This window comes from Triturus cristatus, chromosome 3_1, assembly GCF_964204655.1.
Source record: "Triturus cristatus chromosome 3_1, aTriCri1.1, whole genome shotgun sequence".
Classification (NCBI taxonomy): domain Eukaryota; kingdom Metazoa; phylum Chordata; class Amphibia; order Caudata; family Salamandridae; genus Triturus; species Triturus cristatus.
The window spans coordinates 863968539-863992210 of record NC_140583.1 but is presented as its reverse complement, the minus strand read 5'-3'; the positions used below and the strand labels follow the sequence as shown (position 1 = coordinate 863992210).

At 43.1% G+C, this 23672-nt stretch overlaps 1 protein-coding gene across 4 annotated transcripts in view; it reads left to right on the top strand.

The window, feature by feature from the left end:
* Window positions 1–23672, top strand: part of DYNC1I2 (dynein cytoplasmic 1 intermediate chain 2) — a 338688-nt gene that overhangs the window by 165635 nt on the left and 149381 nt on the right. The gene's annotated exons all lie outside the window — the stretch shown is intronic.

The following is a 23672-nucleotide window of genomic DNA, read 5'->3' as shown; positions in this document are numbered from 1 at the left end:
CAGCCTTGGTGCATAATGGGCAATTTCTACTAGTTACTGGACTTAAAATAGTGATATCAGTTGCAGCACAATTATTAGTATTTTTCAGTCGTACTTCTAGTCATTTTATTATTAATAGCGCTACCCGTTCTACTATCAGCAGAGCTACTACCAGTAGTAGTCATAGTATTGATAATAATAGTGGCAAGTATGGTATTATTAATAGTGCTTCTGAGAAGTAAAGTACTAGTAGCATCAGTAGCATAATGGAATTAGTATTAGTCGAAGAGCTAAAGGCTTTACTCGTAATGGCAGTGACTGAGTACTACTTTATATAGAATGAAATGCTTAATACATATTTTCATCTTTCATTTTATGTTTAAATCTATTTATTAACAGTATCAAGTAGATAAACACAACAACCCCCAGGTAAGAACACCAGCAAAATACCTGCGAGACTGGAAAAATAAAGAGGTTGGACACTTTCTAAGGGGATTCAAGTGCTATAGGATCCAGGTATACCCTTTGCCAATTTTACAATCCCAAGACATTCATATTGGCTGTGTTTTGTGCTCAGCAAGAGAGTGGGACAGCAGAGAGTCCCCTGGGACGTGTTGGAGGAATATTCATTTGCCTCGTCTCCAAATGTATACATGGCAACCATATATTTAGCCATACAAACAGACATAATGGACCTGGAATGGTCTTGCTGAGTCGACCTGAGAGAATTGATATTTAGCTCTATGTTCTGTCTTCATTTGAACTGGATAGCCTTCCGAAACCTAATGCAGTTGTGCCAGAAATTGCCTATTGATAGAGATCAGTGCTCTCTTTTTGGCCTGAGTGTTAGGGTTTAAAACTGGGAAGAACAGTAGTCAATTCTTCTCATCATCACAATTCTCCTCTGCACTGTAGCTTGAAATATCTGACCCCTTTGCGCTGCTGAACAAACCACCACCATCACTGTGCCACCAATGCATTCGCCAGTTGTCACTATATTGGGGTATGGTCTATGTGCCTTCACAACCATCATGGCCTCCATCCCTTTATACCCCTAGACGCTCACCTAGAACCTTTATAGCATTCAAAGATGGTTGCCCCTCCTAATATTATCCAGCATCTCAAAACATTCATCTGCCTTCACCAAGACATCTGCAGCATTTCTCCTGAAGGTTTCCAAAACCATGACTCCATTAGCATCCTCTATCACAGCATTCTTCAACTCTCAAATTAATTTCCCTCCCTACCTCTTCCTACTTTTTTCAACCCTCAAAGCTGCCATGCAAGCCCTCTAGTTTCTGTTCTGTTACACAAACAGCCAAATCGCACTTATGATAGTTGTTTTTTTGTCAGATTTAAAAACCATGAAACTAAAAGTCAGACAAGTAGAAAGGAAACTGTGATTGAATTACTCACCAAGCTATAAATATCATTTAGGGACACAACTTACACTGCAGAGTTTCATTCAGGAGTTATCCAGTAATAAATGAGGTTTAACAGTAGCATCCACAGTCTCCCTAAAAATAATTGAATACTTGGATTTGACCGTGTACACTGAAAGTAATACGCTACATAGCAAAATCCATTGTAAACAAACAGCATTCAATTAAATTCTACATGCTACCAGCTGCTACCCTAGAACTACTATTTTAAATATTCCAAGGGGGAATACACGAGAGCAAGGAGAAACTGTTGCAAAAATAAATACTTCATACAAAGGTCTGAGGAAATTACCACTAGACTAAGCAATATAGGATACGACTTGTCTTCCTCGTATAAAAACTTGCAAGAAGTTCAACAGATAAACTGAATGGACCTATTATGAAAATCCAAAAAGATTAAGAGCTCCTCGCAACAGATTTGATTTATTACTGACTCTAACAATTGTCATAATTACATTAGGAAAATATTGCAGAAACATTAGTCATTATTAACAATCCTCAACTTCAAGATGGCATTAAGGAGTATTCTAAGATGAGTTTCACAAGAGCACCTAACCTACGATAAAGACTGTCAATTGATTTTCTCAGATGAGAGAAATAAACGAGGTACACTTTGGACAATCCCAGAGGGTTTTTCACATGTAAACATTGTTCTGTTTGCAAACTGAGAGAGAACAAAACGACAAAATCAATAATTCATTGGCAAGATATCAAATTAAAGATTGGATAAACTGTGAAAGTACATTAGTTGTATACAATATTACATGCCCCTGCAACACAACATATCAGTGCAACCATCAGAGTACTTGAAAACCTGATATATGCAGGTCCTGAATTGTTATGTGTGTGCTTAGAGTTCAGACTCCTAGGTGGACAGGGCTGTAACTAGATCAGAAAGTTGCACTCAGGGCAGACTTGTGGCTAAAGCAGACTGACCAGGCTAGACCATGGCAAAGTTGGTCATGTATTATTCAAACTTTTCCTTTATAAACTTGCCCAAATTCTATTTCTGGGTAGACCACGTTTACCTCTCGTTGCCTCATTTTCCCTAATTGTGAAATTTGAAGCAGAAGTCTTTAAGTTCGCAAACCGAGCAATACAAAGAAAAGTTTAACTGATATGTGGTTCAATAGTCTTCAAAGCTGTCACAAACTTGTATTTTGGCTCACTCCAGGTGTCTTCACTTGTGGAGCAACTAATTCACATCAAATTTCTTAGATTTAATTTTTTTGTTATATCATAGTCCATCCCTTCTTGATCAAACAGAAAGGGCCTGGTTCACGAATTCTAAAATATGCTTTTAATTTTGAAAAGATTTTACCTCTTTTAGAATTGCTATACTAAAGTCAAATAAAGTGGCAGTCGGCAATGCTGGCAGCAGAGCGCACGTGGTCCTGGCTGAGCTAAGAGCTGTTCTTTTTATTTTCCATGTCGTTGCTCTTCCAGAAATACTACAGCCTTTTTTAATGCAATTTAGCCACTGATCCCTGACCCAAAGACCTGGACCTGCTGGCAATGTGACTAGGCCTGGTCCCTGCCCTTACTCCACCAGTTGTGACTCCCTGCAGTGTCTTTGATTCAACTTGTCTCATACCGGTCATCTTGTATCCCAGAGGATGTCAACTAAAGATTTTGAAGGTTGGGTAGTTCGGCCACCTATCTGATGGGAGATTAATGTCAATGCTGATTAAACACAGCTGGTTATCTCAATTGACAGAGAGCTGGTCAAAGTAAAATGTTTCTGACCAACAACTGCCTACAGCTGAATGCAGAAAAACTGAGATTATGCTGGTAAGGCCCAATAGCTCTGGTCTTCCGATTGGTTGCCTTCAGAACTAGGTGCTGCGCCAATACCCAAACAGGTAGTTAAGAACCTTAGTGTCCGAATCGATCAAGCCCTAACTATAAAAGAGCAGGCTCTGTCTACTATTGGCACCTGTTTCCATATGATGCGCCTGTTGAGGAAAGCGCTCCCTTTTTTCTTCTTTCAGCAATCTAAACCCTGGTTTAGGCACTTATTAGCAGATTAGACTGTGGCAACTCTGTACTCGCCTCTGCAAATCAGACATTACTATCCAAACTAAAAGTTGTTCCAAACCCAGCAGCCCATCTAGTTTGCAACCTCCCTTCTGATGCTGCCTCCACACCTCTTCTGATATCCTTACATTGGTTGTCTGTAAGGAAAAGAATATTCTTTAAAATCTGCTGCCCTAGTTACCTAAACCAGAAGCTCAAGCAGTATTGTCCAGTTAGGCTCTTGAGATCCTAGAAGAAAGCTTTGCTCACTGTCCCCCGTGTTAGAAGGTCAAGAGCAGGTGGAAGGTCTTTCTCTTATCTGGCCCCCTCTTACAGGAATAAAGTACCATATCACATTCGAACGTATACAGACCATATCAAATTCAGAAAGCTGCTCAAGACCGTGTGGTTTTAATTCTGCGTCTCTTCTCTGCCTGCGATTTGCCTTAGTACCGAGATACCCCTCCCTGGGTGATTTTTGTGTGATATCAAATTAAATTAACATAACACAACAATGTGCTGGTTATGGTATTTTATTTTGATGTGAATTTCCAAAGTGCATCTACACCTTGAGATCTCTTGGAAATAAACTGGAATCTTTACCAGCGATACAAAGAAATCAAGAGAAGAAGAAAGTTGTACATTTTTACCAGAACATACTGGGCTGAGAAGTGTATTTCAGATATCCTGTGAGAGAGTTCCAGTGTTGGGGGAGGAGGGGGGGCGGGATTGGCTAAAAAAACAATGATTTCCCACCTTAAATACAATTTCCATAAAAAGGTTGTGCTAGAGGAAAAGATGTTGAGGGGCACAAGGAGCAAGTGGGGACATATTTCTTCATTTTTTTTCAAGACAAGTGAAGGCAGAAAAGGTGTTGACAAATGTGTGAATCCATGTAATAGGAAAGCTAGGTGGATGGTAGATAAGCATAATGGAGGTGGAGGTTTTCGTTGATAAAACTATGATTTGTAATAGTTGTTCCCCATGTAAAGGATATGGCTGATCTATACTGTATTGTATGGTAAGTTGACGTGTATACATTGTTCAGGTTTGAGTATCCTGCCGCTGAAATGGCACATAAATGACGTCATCCCCACCAAGTTGATCTGAGAAAATGAAGTGAAACACAGGATGAGCGAAAGACCATGCAAGTCCGGGGCTGCAAACAGCCACGTCTTCAATTGGTTTCTGAAAATTGCTTCAGATTCAATGAATCGTAGGTGACTAGGCAGTTGGTTCCATGCCTTAGTACCCAGAACAGCAAATGATTTCACTTCTCTTGTTTTGAGGCTAAAAGGGAGGAGGGGTTCAAAGGGTTAGCACGTGAAGACCTCAAAGTCCTTTGTTAGTGTAAGGGGTGAGCTCGCCATTAGATATCTTGACCCAATCGATCTATAAGCTCTGAAAGTGAATAGCGGGATTTTAAACAGGACCCTTTTGTGTACTGGCAGCCAGTGTTAAGATTTTAGAGCTGCCGGGGCCAGTGACCAGCGAGGAAGTTTTAGTACTAGTCTGGCCGCTGCATGTTGCACCACTTCAATTTTTTAAAATAGTTTGTTTTGAGGTGCCTGCTTACAAACTATTGCAGTAGTCCGACCTGGATGTTTTCAGTGTAAAGGCCAACGCACTGCTCTGTTTCTTTATACACCCTCTTGATTTCTAGAACCTTGCCTTCAATGCATGTTACTTTGTGCTGAGTGCCATGGGCGGTTGTGAACCTCTGAATTGACAATTCAATCACAAAAGGAAACCTTTTTGTCGTCGGTCTTGCTTTTGTCTGTGTCGGTCCATTCAGTAAGTTCAGACAGGCTTACTTTCCTGATACGCATCTATTAAAGATGAATGCTTCGACAGCAAGCACTTTTTCCATCTGAGTGTCTCAAGAATCAAACACCGAACCTTGAGACTCAAAATTAGAAGCGCTGCTAATGAGCTGCTAGAGTTGCAGCCTGTGGTTAAGCTGCCGGACGTATTTTCACTTTTCTTTTTGCACTTCTATGTTGCTCATCTGCAGGACTTCTTTAAAGATCTTTAACATCTCTGTGGGGACTGCAACATATTTATATTTGCGGACCACTGTTTGTATTTTTCGAATCATGCCTAATTTTAAAGATGAACTACCCAGGATATAGACTTGGTGCGTAGCTTTTATGCTTATCGTTTTCTTAAGCCACTTTTTTTTAACAATCAAACAATATTATTCAGCTGTCTTCCCTGTGCTATTGTATCAACCTGTTGCCAACCTTTTTGAAAACTTTTTCCTTACAGCTTGTATTTTTCAATCCTTACCGCTTGTATTTGTTTTTAGTCATGTCATATGCGCAGAATTATTACTCAACATTAATTATTTTTTCGGTGCAGTTTTAGTAACCAAATGGTTTGTTTCAAACCTGTCAATGACCATTAAGAGCTTCCACTGAAAACATTACTCCCACTTTCAATAAATACTGCTCTGCAAAGTCACATTGAGTCATCCATAGAGGGTGTACTCTGACTTAAGTGTACTTTTCGGTACAAAAGGGGGTGGTGATGGACGGAGCATCAGAACCAATCAAACACTCAAACCCAGTCAACAGATTAGTGTACTTTTGGCATAAATCTGAGGGTTCTAGCATAGAATCTTGTGTGAAAGAACCCACACAAGATCACTAGCTGTCTTTTGATGTGAGTTGAATGTGTTCCCTGTTCCTGCTTTTTCGTACTTGGCTGGCCCTGAGGATCCCGCTGCCTGCCTGACTTTGTTTCCTTGCTGCCTGTCACCTGTTGCTGTCCCGGTCTCCCGCCGCCGCACTTCCATCTCGTGTGGCCGCAGTGGGGAGACCGGTTCACAAAAAACTATAAGACCCAGGTGCCCCAGCGGTCACGAACCACGTGACCGAGCGTTGCGCGCCAGGAGGCGCTTTAAATCACGGTGCTGCTGCGGCAGAGCGGGTTCCCTGTTCCTGCTTTTTCGTACTTGGCTGGCCCTGAGGATCCCGCTGCCTGCCTGACTTTGTTTCCTTGCTGCCTGTCACCTGTTGCTGTCCCGGTCTCCCGCCGCCGCACTTCCATCTCGTGTGGCCGCAGTGGGGAGACCGGTTCACAAAAAACTATAAGACCCAGGTGCCCCAGCGGTCACGAACCACGTGACCGAGCGTTGCGCGCCAGGAGGCGCTTTAAATCACGGTGCTGCTGCGGCAGAGCGGGTTCCCTGTTCCTGCTTTTTCGTACTTGGCTGGCCCTGAGGATCCCGCTGCCTGCCTGACTTTGTTTCCTTGCTGCCTGTCACCTGTTGCTGTCCCGGTCTCCCGCCGCCGCACTTCCATCTCGTGTGGCCGCAGTGGGGAGACCGGTTCACAAAAAACTATAAGACCCAGGTGCCCCAGCGGTCACGAACCACGTGACCGAGCGTTGCGCGCCAGGAGGCGCTGTAAATCACGGTGCTGCTGCGGCAGAGCGGGTTCCCTGTTCCTGCTTTTTCGTACTTGGCTGGCCCTGAGGATCCCGCTGCCTGCCTGACTTTGTTTCCTTGCTGCCTGTCACCTGTTGCTGTCCCGGTCTCCCGCCGCCGCACTTCCATCTCGTGTGGCCGCAGTGGGGAGACCGGTTCACAAAAAACTACAAGACCCAGGTGCCCCAGCGGTCACGAACCACGTGACCGAGCGTTGCGCGCCAGGAGGCGCTTTAAATCACGGTGCTGCTCCCGCGTCGCGGGATCGCGCGCGGGTAGCGCCGGGAGAAGCCCGGGACAAGGGCGGGACCGTCTGTGGCCGTCCGGGGCCGGAGGAGGCCGGGCTGGGCCCACTCCCTAAAGTCTATCGAGGCGTATCCCCGCTCATCCAGGACCCTACTGACAAGGTATTACTGTTGTACTGTCTGGGAGACTGACTTGGCACCTGTATTATGGGAAAAAAAGCCATTACGAAGAAACGATCTATGGAAATGCAGACCAAAGGCACTAAGGTCCCCTTGCCGAGCCTGACTGCGATCGATAGGATGCTGCAGAAAACCATAGGCGTCGTCGTAACCGCCATAGAGAGCACAGAGAGGCGCTTATCACTTCCCCCTAACATGCGCCTAGCTTCACTAAACCCTTCCTCCAATGAACAGCCAATAGTCTCACCTGGATCCACATTTCTGGACTCTTATGTAGGACTTCCAGGAGTTGAGGGTAGCCACAATATCTTATTGTCAAAAAATCCTCCTCCTGTCATATCACTCTCTGCAACAAGTGCAATTAGTGCGCCACACATATCAATTGCACAGGACAAAGATACATCTGTAGAGATATATGATCCAGCAACTGATCCAGTGGCCATGGAGGACCCAGCCCTCTCCCTCTGTACGTCATTGAACAAGAGTGGGAGTCTTACTGCTTTAGATAGGTCCCCACCCTTGCTAGCAAATGAGAATATCTGTCATCCTAATCATAATGAAATGAGGCAATATAGTGAGCGACCCTTAACGAGCAAAACCCCACTGTCTAAAACAACTAACAGACGTATTGCTAATCGAGTAAGAACTGGTGGGGCTTCGAAGAGGAAAATAATAGAAGCAGTACAAAAAGGGAGGGAACCAAAGTTATTTAAAACCCAAGATTTGGGAATCCCTAAGCAAAGACCGTCCATAAAAAGGATACCTGTAAGGCCCAATGATAACCAAGGGCGTCCCACTCAAATTATCACTACAGGTAGTCCTACTGGAACCATAACCCCTGCTTCTAATGAGGGTGTCTACGGGTCACTGGCACATATAGAACACATTGTTAGGTCAATGATTTTGCCAGTCCTTGAAAGGATCAAATTGGTAGATGAAAAGCTGGAGAAATTGGAACAGTTAACTCTGGATAATTTTACTTCCCTAAAGAACCTGATAAAGGTAGAAGTTAGAGGGAGACCAGAGAACTTACCACTATCCAATGTTGATTCTGCAAGCACCATAAGTGCTGGAAGCGCTGTAAGTGCAGGATTGACAGTACAATCAACAAAGGTACTAAACTGCAAAGGTCTGAATTGTAATCAACAAAAGTTAGAAAAACGTGCTAAAAGTCCAACACCTAGTGTAGGGAAGCTTATGAAGGGAAAAGCTGTTATACCACAAAGCACAGAAAAAACAACACATAAGCACGAAGGAAGTATAAAAACTCCTTTGATAACAATTGACCTACCACCAGATTCACTACCCTACACAATTGTACTCACTGGCGTTCCTGAACTGAAGAATGGGAAAGCAGAATCCTACCAAGAGTTAAAGAATAAAGTGTTATTCTGGTTGAATACGAACAGGCCGATCCCTAGACACTTAAATGGGGAGATATTGTTTGTCAGAAGGGTTGGCTGGATAGGTAGGAAGGTAAAAGACATACAAGGAGACACGATTATAGTCAATTTCAGGGATAGAAACGTAGTGGCACTAGTTTGTAATGATGAATATTACAATGATAAGGGCCCTATTAGAATTAAAAATCTTAATTATTTTTACAGTGAGAAGGCTACCCGTACATATAAATGCCTGGCAAACACGGCATGTGAAGTTATGCCGTGGGGGCCCGACAACTTTTTCCAGATACCCACAAATAATCGCTTTTCAGAGCTATATGGGTTAGATGAGGCAAACTGACTTGAAGAAAGTTGTGATAAAGAGGATGATATCATTGTCAAACCCATTAAGGCAACCATGTATGGATGTATTACTAGGGAAACAGCCAAACAGGATAATAACCTAACCCTGCAAACAGAAGTGGGGAATATTAGTCCACCAATAACAAGAACTGGTGACGTAATAAATATAGACCTGAGCCAATCTGACAGTACTAAGGAAGCTGTGGTCAAATTAATTTCTTGGAACATTGCTGGTATAAAGAAAAATCTGTCTGATCCGGCATGGCATAATTATATCAGCAAAGCGGATCTCATTTTGTTCCAAGAAACATGGGGAGTGGAACACTCTTTTTTAAAGTAGGTTATAGGTCATTCCATATAGCAGCATCACATTTAAATAAAGGCAGACCATCTGGTGGGTTGATAATCTGGGCAAGAATCACGCTGGGTATCGACTTTACACAAGTGGATTCTAATAGCCCTGATATTCTGGCTATAAAAGTTAATGACGCCAAAGGACGGGCAATCTGTATTATTAACATTTACAACAGACCCCATCCGTCAAATAAAGAATCAGATACAATAGCCCAACTAGATGGTTTTATCCGCAGTTTAGATCATAAAACTATGCTGATTATAGGAGGAGACCTTAATAGGAGTTTTGAATCCATTACGGGGTTAGATGATATCCATGGAGAAGAAGACAAGGCCTTTAATATCCCTAGCATTGACGCAAATTATACAACACCTTGCACAAATAGTTCATTGCAGATATTAAGATTAATTATGGAACATGGCCTACGCTCCTGTAATGGTCGACTCCCCTCTGATTGCCCAAGTAAACCGACCTTCGAAAGAGGTCGTTCTACTAGCCATCTTGATTACATATTGGTTTCCTTGAACCTATGGCCAATGCTCATAGATCTGAATGTGGATTACCGTATTGAAAGTGACCACTTTCCTCTTTCTCTGACTATCACTGGCTCATTGTTTATGTTCCCTAAGGTATTGATACCTAGTGATTATATTTCCATTCATGAGCCCTTGGAGTCCAACAATTGCAGGTCCTTAAAATGGCCTGCTGTAATGGGTAATGTCGATACAATTAGAGAAATCTATGTACTTTATGTAAAATTTATGTCATCTTTAGATAACATTAATACTGAGGAACACTCGGTATCATTAGTACATAGGAATCTGATGCAGCAACTTAGGAAAATCCTCTCAAAAGAGGTCAACAAAGGCCAAGCCTGTCGGATTAACCGGCCTAAGGAGAGCCTTTGGTATAACAAAGCCTGCCGGCAGGCTAAATTAGAACTAATAAAGGCTATAAAAGGGAAGCAAATAAATATTTTGAGAGAAAAAAGAACATTTTATAAAAATACTATTTTATTTGCAAAAAGATCATGGGATGAACAAGTTTGGGTAGACTTACTCCAAGCTTGTAAATCAAAAGATCAAACGTTGTTCTGGAACCTTATAGCAAAGGGCACCAAAGAAGGGGTGCAATCCAGAGACAGGTTTCTAGAAGAAAAGGTCTGGGTTAAACACTTCTCCACATTATACTCATGTGAAGGGGAGGAGGAAGTAATAACAAAAGAATACCTAGGGCAAAACACTTGTGATACTACGCTAACATTTAGCCTGGCAGATACCATACTAGCCATTAATTCAGTTAAACAAGGTAAAGCCCCAGGACCAGACAAAATCCCTGGGGACCTTTGGAAACACGAGAACAATCTGTGGGCACCCTATATTAATTTACTTAGCAATGACATTGCAAGAGGTGCCCCAATTCCAGAAACCTGGCAGGGTGCAGAAATTGTGACCATTTTTAAGAAGGGGGACAGATCTAATCCATCAAACTATAGACCTATCAGTTTGATAGATGTCTTACAAAAAAAATATGCGCGTCAACTTCTCAATAAATTGAACATGTGGATTGAGGATCACTCTATTTTTACCAAATATCAGGCAGGTTTTAGAGCCAAAATTAGTACAGTAGACCAGGTTTTTAGATTTTTATGTTTAACATGGAAATACATCAATATAAGGAAATCCCATCTATACGTAGCCTTCGTGGACCTTAAAGCGGCCTTCGATTTGGTTCCCAGGGGGCAGTTATGGAAAAGGTTGAGGGATATGGGCGCCCCTGGGGACATTTGCCAACAATTGATTAGGTTACACGAGGGTAACTATGCAAGAGTAAGGTGGGGGCCAAATGGAGAGCTATCGGAGAGAATAAATATAAAGAGAGGTGTCCGACAAGGTTGCGTTTTGGCACCAACCCTTTTCTCTCTCTACGTAAATGACATCCCTGAAACCCTCTTGGGCTGCGAGCATGACTCTCCCAAGTTGTGTGGTCAAGCCGTTCCGGCCTTATTATTTGCGGATGACACGATTTTAATCTCCCAGACACCTAATGGACTACAAAATCTTTTGAATAAATTTCGGGCCTACTGCTTGGATAAAAATCTTGAAATTAATGCTTCCAAAACGAAAGTTATGACGATTAATCCCCACAGAGGGTCCAATAAAGTCTTTAATGTAAACAAGGAAAAGATTGAACAAGTGAATAATTTTAAATATTTGGGTATCAACCTCGACACTAAAATGAACTGGAAACCGCAAATAGAAAAATCGAGGTTAACACTAATACAAAATAAAGCCCCTATAATCAGGAAGTTTAAAAGTAGCCCTATTAAAGCAATATCACCTGCTATTGAACTTTTTAAATATAAAGTTCAATCAGCTACCCTATATGGGGCAGAACTATGGGGTCATGTACCACGAGATTCTTTTTCAGCCCAAGAAAACAGTTTTTTCAGGCAACTTTTAGCGATCCCGGGCTGTACCCCTCTTGTCCCGTTATTTTGGGATTTGAATATACGCCACTTGGACGATCAAGCTCATTTACGCCCATTACTGTACTGGGTGCGCCTGTGGTCAACTGATGAGCTTGCAGACTACAGAGATGCATTGAAGGAAATAATTCAAATAAAGAATGCTACTCAGTTGGTTTGGTTAGCGTATATTGAAAACTGGTTCACAAAGCTGGGCTTACGCAACTTTTGGACAGATCCTGATTCACTTACCAATTCTTCCCAAAAATTGCTGAAGGACACATATTGGGATTATATTAATAATTCTGTATTACATAACCCCAAACTTGGACCATTGACCCTTACATTTTTTAATTTTAAATGTGGAAGCAAATTTGAATATTTTATGGATGAAATTGAACCCCCTTTGGCTAAATCATTGTATTTAAAGTATCGCTATGGTATTTTGCAACTCAGTTCTAGAACATCTAAGTGGGCGCCCAATAATAATAATAATAAATCTGACCTGTGCAAATTGTGCGACATGGATGTAAAGGAGGATGAGACCCATGTCCTATTTATATGCCCTGCATATATGCGGCCAAGGATAAAATGGATCAAACCCATTTGTCTAAATTTGGGTCTTCGTCGTGTCCAGGATGGGGAAAGAATATTTAAGGGCGACACATCACAGAGGATAGTATTTAGCCTGAGTCGTTTTTTATTTAATGTTGCGATAATTAGGAAAAGGAATGGTCAAAAAATGTAATGGTATCATCACTAAGCCTGGTTCCTAAAAAAAAAAAATGTTTTTTAATTTTTTACTCCTATTTTAAAAGGTTGGTAAACCAACATTGTGTATAAATTAATATTTAAAATTTTTATATTGTATATTGTATTTATGTATGGATTATTTGCACCCACTAGAAATGCTGCACTTTGTCATAATGATTGTTTTCATATTGTACGGTACTCTTTTATGGTTATTATAACCGAAATAAAGAATTGAATGAATGTGTCTTGACTTAGTGTGTTCAGTTAAAGTTACTGGTTTAATAAATAATAAATGAATTAACGAAAATTAATTATGATTTCTCATCTCTCTATTTACCTTCTTAAATCCCGGTGGAGCAGTGTTCAAGTGTTTTGTGGAGACAGGTCTGATTATCAAAAGGTTTGCACATTCCCAAATGTGTTACCCCATGTAATGAAGGACGCAATGGGAAAAGCCTCATGGCTAATTTAGGACTGACTCCCTTCTTATTGAACATTAAGTAACAACTCTAACATGGTTCTGCATTATGTAACATGACCCAATCTGAACTCATTGCATAGATTTATCCATTGTACTGTATAGGTTATATTAGAATACATTTGTAAGGGGGGACTGTTGTATCAGCCAATCCTTAATTTTGTTGTTTGGAAATATGGTCATCAAAGACAAATGCTAAAAAAACATCGTGATAAAAACATGCAAAAACTTAGAGTTCTCTGTAAGTGATTTAGTAACCGGGGAAGCTTTAAATAAAGCCAGAATAAAAAAAGAGTATGTTACAAAGGGCACAGTACATGAAAACAGAAAGAAACCATACTGCTTGCTAAACCGGTGTCTATTCTGGGATGCGTGGCCAAGCAATAGCTACAAATCATGTCACATATCATGTAATATGCCATACTGGTACCTTATATAAGGTATGAAACTCCTGCCCTGTAAAAGAATGGTAGGTAAACCCCTTCAAAAATAAGCAGTGGACTCTCCCCTACTAAACTGATCATTGCTAACCACTATATTAGGGCAATTGGTCCATGTTTTTATAGAGCTCGAATGTGCTCCTTGGGTACACACCAGTGGTTGCCTCCAGTTCTTTTGTTGGCACGTTTCAGGTGTCCTCCAAGGTGCAAACTTTGTCAAAGCAATGTACGTATAAACGTTCTTAGCTATATCATATAGCAAACGTGGCTGCAAAACAGTTTTCAGCTGTGTTCTGGATCCTAAAAGCACAGTTTAGTATTTGAAAAATAAGCACTAGTTAAAATCTATGAGACCCGAATAAGCCAACCACAGAGCATTCCTACCTACCACATGTAGCTAAACAGAAAATGCTCAATTAATTCCGCTGAGATCAGGTCACTCAGACAGTGTTGCATTTTACCTCTTTGAAGGTAGCCAGTGGGAGTTTCTCCAGTTAGAACCTAGTGAAGAGGGTTCTGGTCTTTTGTGAGAAAAGAAAAATGAATGTCTTAAAAGATCGTCTGTTTTACCCTAAGATATTGGACAGGTAATCTTTCAAATCAACTAGCAGAATGGCTTTGAGTTAAATTCCTAAACAACAGTAGACGCTGACATCCCTCATTTTCATGAGCTAGACAAATATTTTTTAAATCCAAATTCGCAAAATTCCTTCTCATATAAGACTATCCATTTTCTTTAGGTTATAGTGACTCTGATTGTGTTGTTTGTACTAGAACAATAAAAATATATTTAAAAAAAAAAAATCAATTTTCATTAGGTCTGTCATCTCATCTGAAAGGCCCCTGCCTGGTTGACACCACTAATCTGAGACAAGCGATTGTGGGGCTGGTTGTTAAAAATAAATAGATAATGGTATTGAAATGTTGAGTGCGCCTTCAAGAAATGCATTTTCAGATGCCTAGCAATATGGTTAGCAGAGATATCTGTGCCATGCTTTGCTGTTCATGGATCTATAATTAAACTGTGTGTCCACAGTCATCAAATTATACTCCCATTCACTGTATATTGTTAATATCAGTGCTGTAGAGGCCATTTATAATTGGCTCTTCCATGCATCTTTGCACAAAGTGATGGTCCAGCATCAGACCTCGTTTATGGGGTGTGGTGCGCAGACAGGCTACTGGGCCACAACCATGGCGGTTGGAATGGTTTGTTACTGGTGGGTTCATCCTACAATGGCTCTGCAAACTGTGTCAAGTATAATCTTTCCGCACATGACTCAACCAACAAACGCGGTAAGATGCTGTCCTGCCCAGTGCTCTTCTTGTAAAAAGAAAAGTACTTTAAATACTTGAGAGAATGTGATGCACAAATGTAATGAGGGCTGGTTCTTCTAATTGCAGTGGGCTGTAACCAGTGTGTATAGTGCTTGCACCAACCATGGATTCTGATCAGGGTAGGTGACCCATGCACTGCTACAATGATATCCCACTATGGCGGAGGCTCCCACTCGTCCATGAAGGTCATTTATACACGAAAAATCTTGAACATAAATCTGGTGCTGCGAGCACACTTTTATGGGTATTAAATCAGTGGCCCAATGTGGGGAACACATAGGACTCCTCAGCTAAAAGTTTGGGTTTATCAACACAGTTCTAGGACAATATAAAATCTTTTAATCTTTCAAACATAGCCTTTGTTACCTGTCCAGGTGCAGTGCTGCTCAGCATTGTGGCAGCAGTCCTGCAGTTTTCGTTTTCACACAGCAAGGTCCTCCAACAGTGAAAGCAGGCTGGCAGAGGAAGCCCCAGCAGTCTTGTCAGTTGCAGGACATCAGGTTGGAATTAGCAGGGGTGTCTCATTGGCAGTTGCGACCTACAAGCCATCAGGGAATTCCTTGCCTGCAGCTGCGATCGCATCTGTACACACAGCCTGGTGGCAGTGGTAGGCATGCCCATTGGGTCACATCAGAGACTCCGGACTCCACTCTGATGATGTAAGCTTCATGTAGTTTGCCAAATGATCCATGCAGTGATGTGGGGGACACTCTTGCAGTTCAGTTTGATACTGGCTGCACTAGCACACACAAGTCCGCTTCTTCGGAGCGTTTCTCACACGGACAACAAACCTACATTCTTGTCCTGGAAAGTCTTTGCTACTGCAGGGAAAGGTGCTCATTCCATCTAGGAGCAGGCAGGCTTCTGGACACTAGACAGACCTACAGCTTCTCCAGGAAGTTGCACAGATTTAAGGTGATATCCTTCACCTTTAGTAGACTAGTTCCACTGTCCGGCTCTAGAACCGGTTTTTGGTATTTCCTTTTCATATTTCCTTTTCTGGCTGTGGTGCCAATATGCCATTTGTGCAAGGTGATTCCTCTTAAATCAGTTAGTGATGATGTTGGCTGCAAGCAGAAGTATCTAAATGAAGGGCATAGCTAAGTGAGATCTCTTGACCTTGCTTTCATCAGTCTTCCTGAAGTGGTAAGCGGGGGCAGACGAAGTAGGAGTCGTCGCCCAGAAATGTCCTCACTTTTTAACAGCAAAATCTGATGACTCCCCCTCCTGACACACCATCCACCAAATGGCAGTGCTCAGGAAATCTAATCAGCAATCATTCCAGTCATAGGAATGCTGGCAAAACACATCCATTTTGTAAGGAAGCTGTGTCCCCCTATCTTGTACCACTTTAAACCAGAGACCATCCAAAAATGGATCGCACATGTCACAGCAAGCATATGTACTCTACTTCTAAAGTCTTGCTATTACATGTGCCATACATCCACTGTGCACACATGAACTTGATATGCGCAAGGGTCGGGTTGTCACATCCCTGTGGAACTTTACATGTGGGATCTAGTCGGCTGCACTCCTCTGAGTCGGACAAAAAAGGCCCTACCAGAAGTATTAATCCTCTAAGATTGGTATGCTGTATATCAACAACCCAAGACATGGACAATAGTCCCCATTTCCTACAAAAGGTATGCTTGTTGCAGACTCTTTGGTCACGGTACAAGTTCTTGAACTTGACTTTTCTATGGACAGGCCTAGACCTCCTTGCACACACCAAATTATTGTGCTGGCATGGCCAAAACAAACCGATCAGGATTCCAGTTCTCACGCTGTCAGGCACTTAGAGGAGGTTTTCTTGTTCCTGTATTCAGATAACCATGACAACAAATCTAACATCAAAGTATTAAAACAGAAGGGGCTCCATTATTATTTCATGTTTGGGTGCTCGGTTATGGCTTAGCATAAATCTAAAATTAAAGAGAATTTTGGAATTTTTGGTTATGTGTTACATCATCCTCTAATAGCAGTATGGAATCCTTGTACCCATTATTCCTGTGAATATCAGTTGCCTACATTTTACAGAGGTCATTGAACTATAAATCGAAGTGAATGCCAGTCAGAACACAGCACTGTTGCTTCCCTTTCATAGTTCTACCCCAGTCAATACGTTTGCTCTTTTTGCTCCTTGCGTATAGTATCTTTATTAGTTTGATCCAGTTGAATGAGTGCTCTTGTCAGGGCAGCCTTCATCTGCTGCTCTCTTAAAAATGTCCACAGCACTGTACTATTGACAGCAACAAAAGCATCAAAAGCAATGTAGAGGCCCATGAAGGCTACTGAGACTTTGTCCTTGGTGCAATGTAGGTTTGATATCGGGCAGCTAAAATATTTAAAGAAAGAGCTGGATAGTAGTATACACACAAGACTCAAACCTGGTCTTAAATTGGTAGATGGCATTATTTTTAGTTTCTAAACTATGAAGGCGTGAAAAATCTTTACATATAGTTTAGTGGTTTCAAGCACTGGTCCGGCTGTGGCAGCCCTTGGCTTTCCCTATTCTCTGCTTTGGAAAAAGCAAACATTTACCACCTTCTTCCAAAACTGGAGAGCAACATTATAAAAGTGAATGATTAGACAGCAAAAAAGCCTCCAGATGGGAACATAAATCAGTTGGGTTCTACTCTGGCACGTTACATTGTTTGACCACTTCTTTCTCAAAACAGGACATTTGTGAACACATCCAGAACTGTCTAGGTTAGATAGAGCATATTACCCGAAAGATGAGCTTTCTAGTTAGTTATATTTGAATAGACCTAGAATTTGTTTTGGTCCATGATTTTTTTTATGTTTTTGCAGATTAGAGCTTTTCTCTTATGATTAAGATGTATACATATCTCCTCCAAACATTCCCTGCTGATTACCCAATCACGTCCACCTCATGGGGCAGGTGCTCGGTACCGGGAGCAGGACCCGCTAACATATACAAAGAATCCTTGCTGCAGTTAGTCAAAGAAAGAGCCAGCACTCCACGATGTTAACTACTGCAACAATTTAGTCAGTAGGCTAACACGTTTTGACCTGCTGGTCTTTGTCAAGCAACACATACTAGTGAATACTGCCCTATCACCCTCAAAGACAAGTAAGCTTCACATTTATAATACGAATAGTGAAAATACTGAACGTAAGGCACTCATTGCTTATAAATTCATCACAAAAGAAAGCTGCATGTTACATGTTCATTAACAAATGCAGGAAAAAATAATTATTATGTGATAAAACATCCTGGTTAATGCACGGTACAAATCATAATTGACTACAGTATTTACACACCCAATTGAGAAATTGATCACGGTTTGTGTAAAAATAGAAAATCTAATATTGTGCATGCCACAATCCATGTTGAAAGAGGAGAGCTGCAGTGTTTCCAGTCATATCCAAATCGACACCCAGTGGCGGACCAAATTTACAATGCAGTGAAGTTACCCCACATGTCAGTATGATAAAACCTCATCTTATGTAATAAATAATAAGCCAAGCGGCTACAGTCATATCAAACTGCAGCTAATCAGTTACCACCAGATTAAGATAAGCAGCCCGCGTCCTAAAAAGTGCATCCCTGCGTGAAATAAATTAACATTCATAAAGAAAAGAAAGCAGTTCACTTATACATGAATGTATTTCTGGTGTGGGCATAATCAAAGATGAATAAAGATTTTCATAGAAGCAGAAAAAATAACAATGTTTTTAGAGGCAGCATTCATACTACAAACAATAACCGCGACTGGCGGGTGAGGAGCAGAGATGTACATCCAGATAAATATCCTGATTCATGCAGAAAATAGCCAAAACAAAAAGAGAAAGGGGAACATAAAGATGTAGTCTGCTGTAGCCAACATTGTGAACAACTCAAGATGGCCTCAAAGCATAGCAGACAAGCAGAAAGGATACACTGAGTTCAAATGATTTACTGATATGCACATGCATATCTTCATCCTGGTTAAAACCCCCGGGTAGGCGACTGTTAAGCAAGATTATGTACTCGGACTCCAACCTCCTCAAGGTGCCTTCTCGATCACTGCCTCTTTTGCTCAACACCACCCTGTCAGTTCCAAAAAAAGAATTCTCATGCATGTCCAAGGAGTGACGTGCAACGGGATAACTAGGATCATTGTTCCTAACTGCACATAGGTGTTCAAGGTGGTTTGGCTTCTTTACAGGAAGAAAAGTACTTACCACCTATTGCAAAACACGGGGACAGACCAAAACATAGTTCACAAAATCACTGTTGCAGTTTATAGCTTCTTTCTCTTTGCCTCTCTGCCTGTGAGTAGTGTGTACGTTTTTCTCTTGGTACTGTGTGCTCACGCTTTGCACTTTCTGCACTTGAAAAACCCTTATTGTTCCCTAGGCCAGGACCCTCGATTCCCCTAGCTGCTCCATGGGATAACTGTGTACCTCCATATCCTTCAGTGACCTGCTCCTTCTGTACGTTGTCTTGGGCAGGGGCTCACTAAGTGACCCATAACCTGGTCAGATTTAACCAGGTACCTATGTTTGCTCAACATCCGTCTGATGGAGTTCGATTCCCTGATAAAAGTAGTTATCAGTCTCACCTCCTTGTCACCCTGCTTCCTACGCTTGGGTATCCGTAAACTGTCTCTGTTGATGCCTGCAAACATGGCACAAGCTGTCCTGAATACTTTCCTATGGTACTCTCTGGACTTAATCCTCCCTACCATCCTGGTCTGTTCTGCTTCAGATGCCTCAGAGGTACTGTTGTTCCTCTTAGCCCTGAGCATTTCCCCATAGGGGATTCTCCACTTGAGGTTGGGTGGGTGATGGCTGCTTACCAGTACAGGCAATGAGGGTAGATGATCCACTGCGGTCCCCCGCTGGACATGACACCACATTCTGAGTTGTCCCCCGCTGGACATGACACCACATTCTGAGTTGTCTTATTGATTCACCGTACTGGTAGAGGCGACATTCCCGAAAGAGGGAGGTCATCGAACAGCACTACTGGAGAATCTTGTTGTAGTGTTTTTCTCTGGTAGTTAGCAATTAGCTGCACCATTGAGTGTAGATATATTCAGTTTTCATATATTAGGTCCTGAAGAATTGCCACGGTATTGAGCAACCATTAGGCGAGAAACATGTTGACCCCACGAGATGAGCATAGCTTCAACTGAACCCTCATGTCAGGGGAGCTGCCACTCTACACGTTTTTAACAAGGTGGATTACCAACCTGAATAAAAATGATTTGGAATATCTAACCTTTTTTAACGCACTCACTGCGCTTCACTGTATCTACACTTGCACGAGCCACACACCCCCACTGCATCATACGGCAAAGGAACAAAAGATCTCCGAAAAAGAGCCACTTCGCGGGTGCCCGTTAGGTATTGCACTTCCGACCCGACGAGGAGCAGGTCCATATGATGAAGCATGGCACCTAGTTTGCTGGGTATGTGAGGACCCTAGTTCCTCCACAGCGGGATCCCCTCCGAATCCCCCTTCCTCCTAGCATCTCCCCCACCACCACCTCCTTGTTGGTGGATGGTCCCTTTACTTCTAATAAACTAGGCACCACAACTAGAGGAACAGCATCCACATTTGCTTTAAGGATATATATAAAATACTGTTGCGAGCAGTACTTTTCCTGAAGAGGCTCATGCGGATTGTACCTTCCTCTACTGTGATCAAAATATCCAGGAACTCCATAGTAGGTCTATGTGTCTTCCAAGTGAACTTAAGGTTCAACTCTTTATCAGCAGTCCAATTAAGCAATGCATCCAAGACCCTCTGTGGCCCGTTCCAGATTAAGAACAGGTCATCGATGTATCCAATCCAGAATGCCAAATGCTGCATCCACATTTCATTTGCTTCCGTTCAATTGCACTGTGCCCCCCACCACCCCATGAAGATGCCGGCTTAACAGGGAGCAAAGGAGCTTCCCATGGCAGTTCCGAGTATTTGCTTATGCCACTGATCTTCAAAAGAAAAGAGTTATTTCTGGGCAATATCTTATCAAGCATCATGGAGTGATTGTACAGGAACAAGGGTGTATCCCTAAAGAAATATTTGCAAGCCTGTATGCCTAGTTTGTGGACAATGCACGTGTACAGGGACACCACATTCATGGTAACCAAGATATAGCTTGACTTCCAAGGAATGCTCTGAATCTTAGTCAAAAAATCTGAGCTATCCCTGCAATAAGCTGGTGAGATAAGGAGTTAAGGGCGTAGAAAAAATCCAAATATATTGATGTATTTTCCAGCAAGCTGTTATTAGCCTATATAATAGGTCTGTCCTATGCCTGTGGATGTTTTGCAGCATATGGAAACAGGGTGTGGTAGGTTTCTTCACTATCAAAAACTGAAATTAATCCACGCTTAAAAGACCCTATTCATGCCAGTTTAAGAGCAAAGTGTGATACTGTGTAATGGTTTGTTACAGGAGGTGGCCCATCCATTAAAGGAAAATGGGGAATGGTGCCTTGGGCGCCACATCCCCCGGGGGCCTGGACGTGAAATGCAAAGGGAGTGGGACCGTGCGGCCCCCCCTCCCTTAGGCCGCTCAAACCCCCTCCTGTAACTATTAATAGCCCTGGGGACCCCATCAGGGCTGGGCTCCTGCTATGTTTACTGGTGCCCATTCACTGGACATAGCAGTTTGATATCACTTGGTGGGGGCGATTTAAAGCTTCCGCTTAGTGATAACAAACAGTAAGTCTGCTCACAGCAGACATTAGTAGGGGGTGGGAACTCCCAGCGGGCAAGATCTGTGAAGCGGGCAGGGAAAAAGATGAAAAATATGTCCTGCACGCAGGGAGCAGCATTTGTTGCTGCTCCATGCGTGTGGGAGCAATGCTGTCTACCGCTGGAAGCGGGGAGCGGCTGGGACCACAGGGGCATTGGGGCTGTCCTCGCGGTCCCTAATAAAAAGGCACTTTTTGGCCACATTGATTAGCTGGGCCCCGGGTGATGATGATGACGTTCTTTTATAAAGCGCAAGCAAGTTCCCGAGGACGTCTTGGCGCTGGTTGGTGTAGGGAGGTGAGAGTAGGTCTCCTGTAGCAGAGGAAAGATGTAAACTGTACTCTCACCTCTCTCTCCCTGGCTGTCTGTGCCCTCTCACCTCTGCCTGCCTCTCTGTGGCCCTCTGTGGTCCCTGCTTACAACTATCTGGTTGTCTGTTGATTCACTCTGTGCCCCTGCCTGCTTGGTGCCTGGTACCCACTGCTTATGCCCCTGCCTGTGCTGCTGGTAGTGTGCCTTTGTCCTGGTCTCAGAGTGCCCCCTGTCTCTCCTGGTGAGAGTCTGTAGCCCCAGCCCTTGTGCTCCTGCCTGGCCTGTTGGCAGTATGAAAATCTCTGTACTACTACACCACCTCTTGTGTCCCTGCTCGCCAGTGCCTGGGTCTCAGAGTGCCCCTTTCTGCCTACCTCTGCCCTGCATTACCTGCCTCTGCCCCCACGCTTCCTATACTCCTGTCTGTCCTGATCCTGCATAAGTCTTCCCTGTGCCAGAGCTCTCTGGGGGCGCATGGAACCTCCCAGCAGCCAGCGCCACTCGCCCTATCCCGCAGCCCGTTCCCTGCAGCCACAGCTGGTCCCCGGAGCCGATATCGCATTTACTATTACTATTTGGATGGGCCCGGGGCATGGGGTTTCCAGCACCGTATTGGCCCAGGGAGGAGGCTGCATGCCCCCTCCTCCTGGGATGCCCACATGTGGGGGGTTGGTCACAGGGCCTGCCCATAGGCCCCCCCTTCCTCCCATTTTTCATTGGCCATGGCCCGGAGGGATGGGGTCCCAGGACAATATTGGCCCAGGGAGGGTGCTTAGTGCCCCCCTCCCCAATTACTATATGGGTGAGCCCCGGGGTCCCCCAAGGCCAAATTGACCTGTTGAGGAGACCACATGTCCCTGTCTCGTTCAGAATTTGGCTGGGGCCGGGTGCCCCCCTTCCAGTTTGCATACATGTGAGGGATTGGCCGCGGGCCTGATCATTAAATATTACTTAACGTTAAAAAAAACAGTCGAAATTCCCTGCTAAAAGTTACGGCGACGTTTGTGTTAGGTTCATATTTTACATGCACAAAACCATAGAAATTCAGCAGTTATAGTTGTACGTATCTTAGGAAGCTATAACTCCTGCTCCAAGGTAACTATAACTCGCGCCCTCGCCATGCACTAATAATTACCCCACATATTACATCAGTCCTTTTATGACATCATTGTTAATTTCACTGCAATATTTGCAATAAAATTAGGCTGAGAAAACTGGGCATGACGGGGCGTGAGTTATAGTTACCTTAGGGCACTAGTTATAGCTTCTTCAGATAATTGCTGAGGTTTTGTGCGTGTAAAATCTAACATATGTGAATCCAACCTACTGCCGCTCACGCCATACCCTGCATGCATCCAACCTCAGGCTGCGCCTTTGGCCATTCCCCAGGGCCAAATATATTTTAATGGGGAGGGGGAACCGCGTGGTCTCCCCTCCCCTAGTCATATTATGCCCCGGGACCTCATCCTCTACAGCCTTATTTACTTTAAAGAGGGGACATGTGGCCCTCCTACCCTGGCCATTTTGCTCTTGTGGGAGTCAGACTACCGCAGGAGCTAGTGCTCTGATTGGCTGCCAGCAACATGAGAAAAATGTTGCTGGCAGCTTTCACTGGACTAAGGGAGTTAGTCCCCAGTACTGAAGTTTAAACAAAAGAACACAAGGGGGCAGGGTAGGGATACAGTGTCTCTTTAGACCCTGTGGAGGGGACCCAGAGAGAGCCCCTCCCACCCCCAGGGCCAAAATACAAACACATTTAGCAGTTTTTAACTGAGATT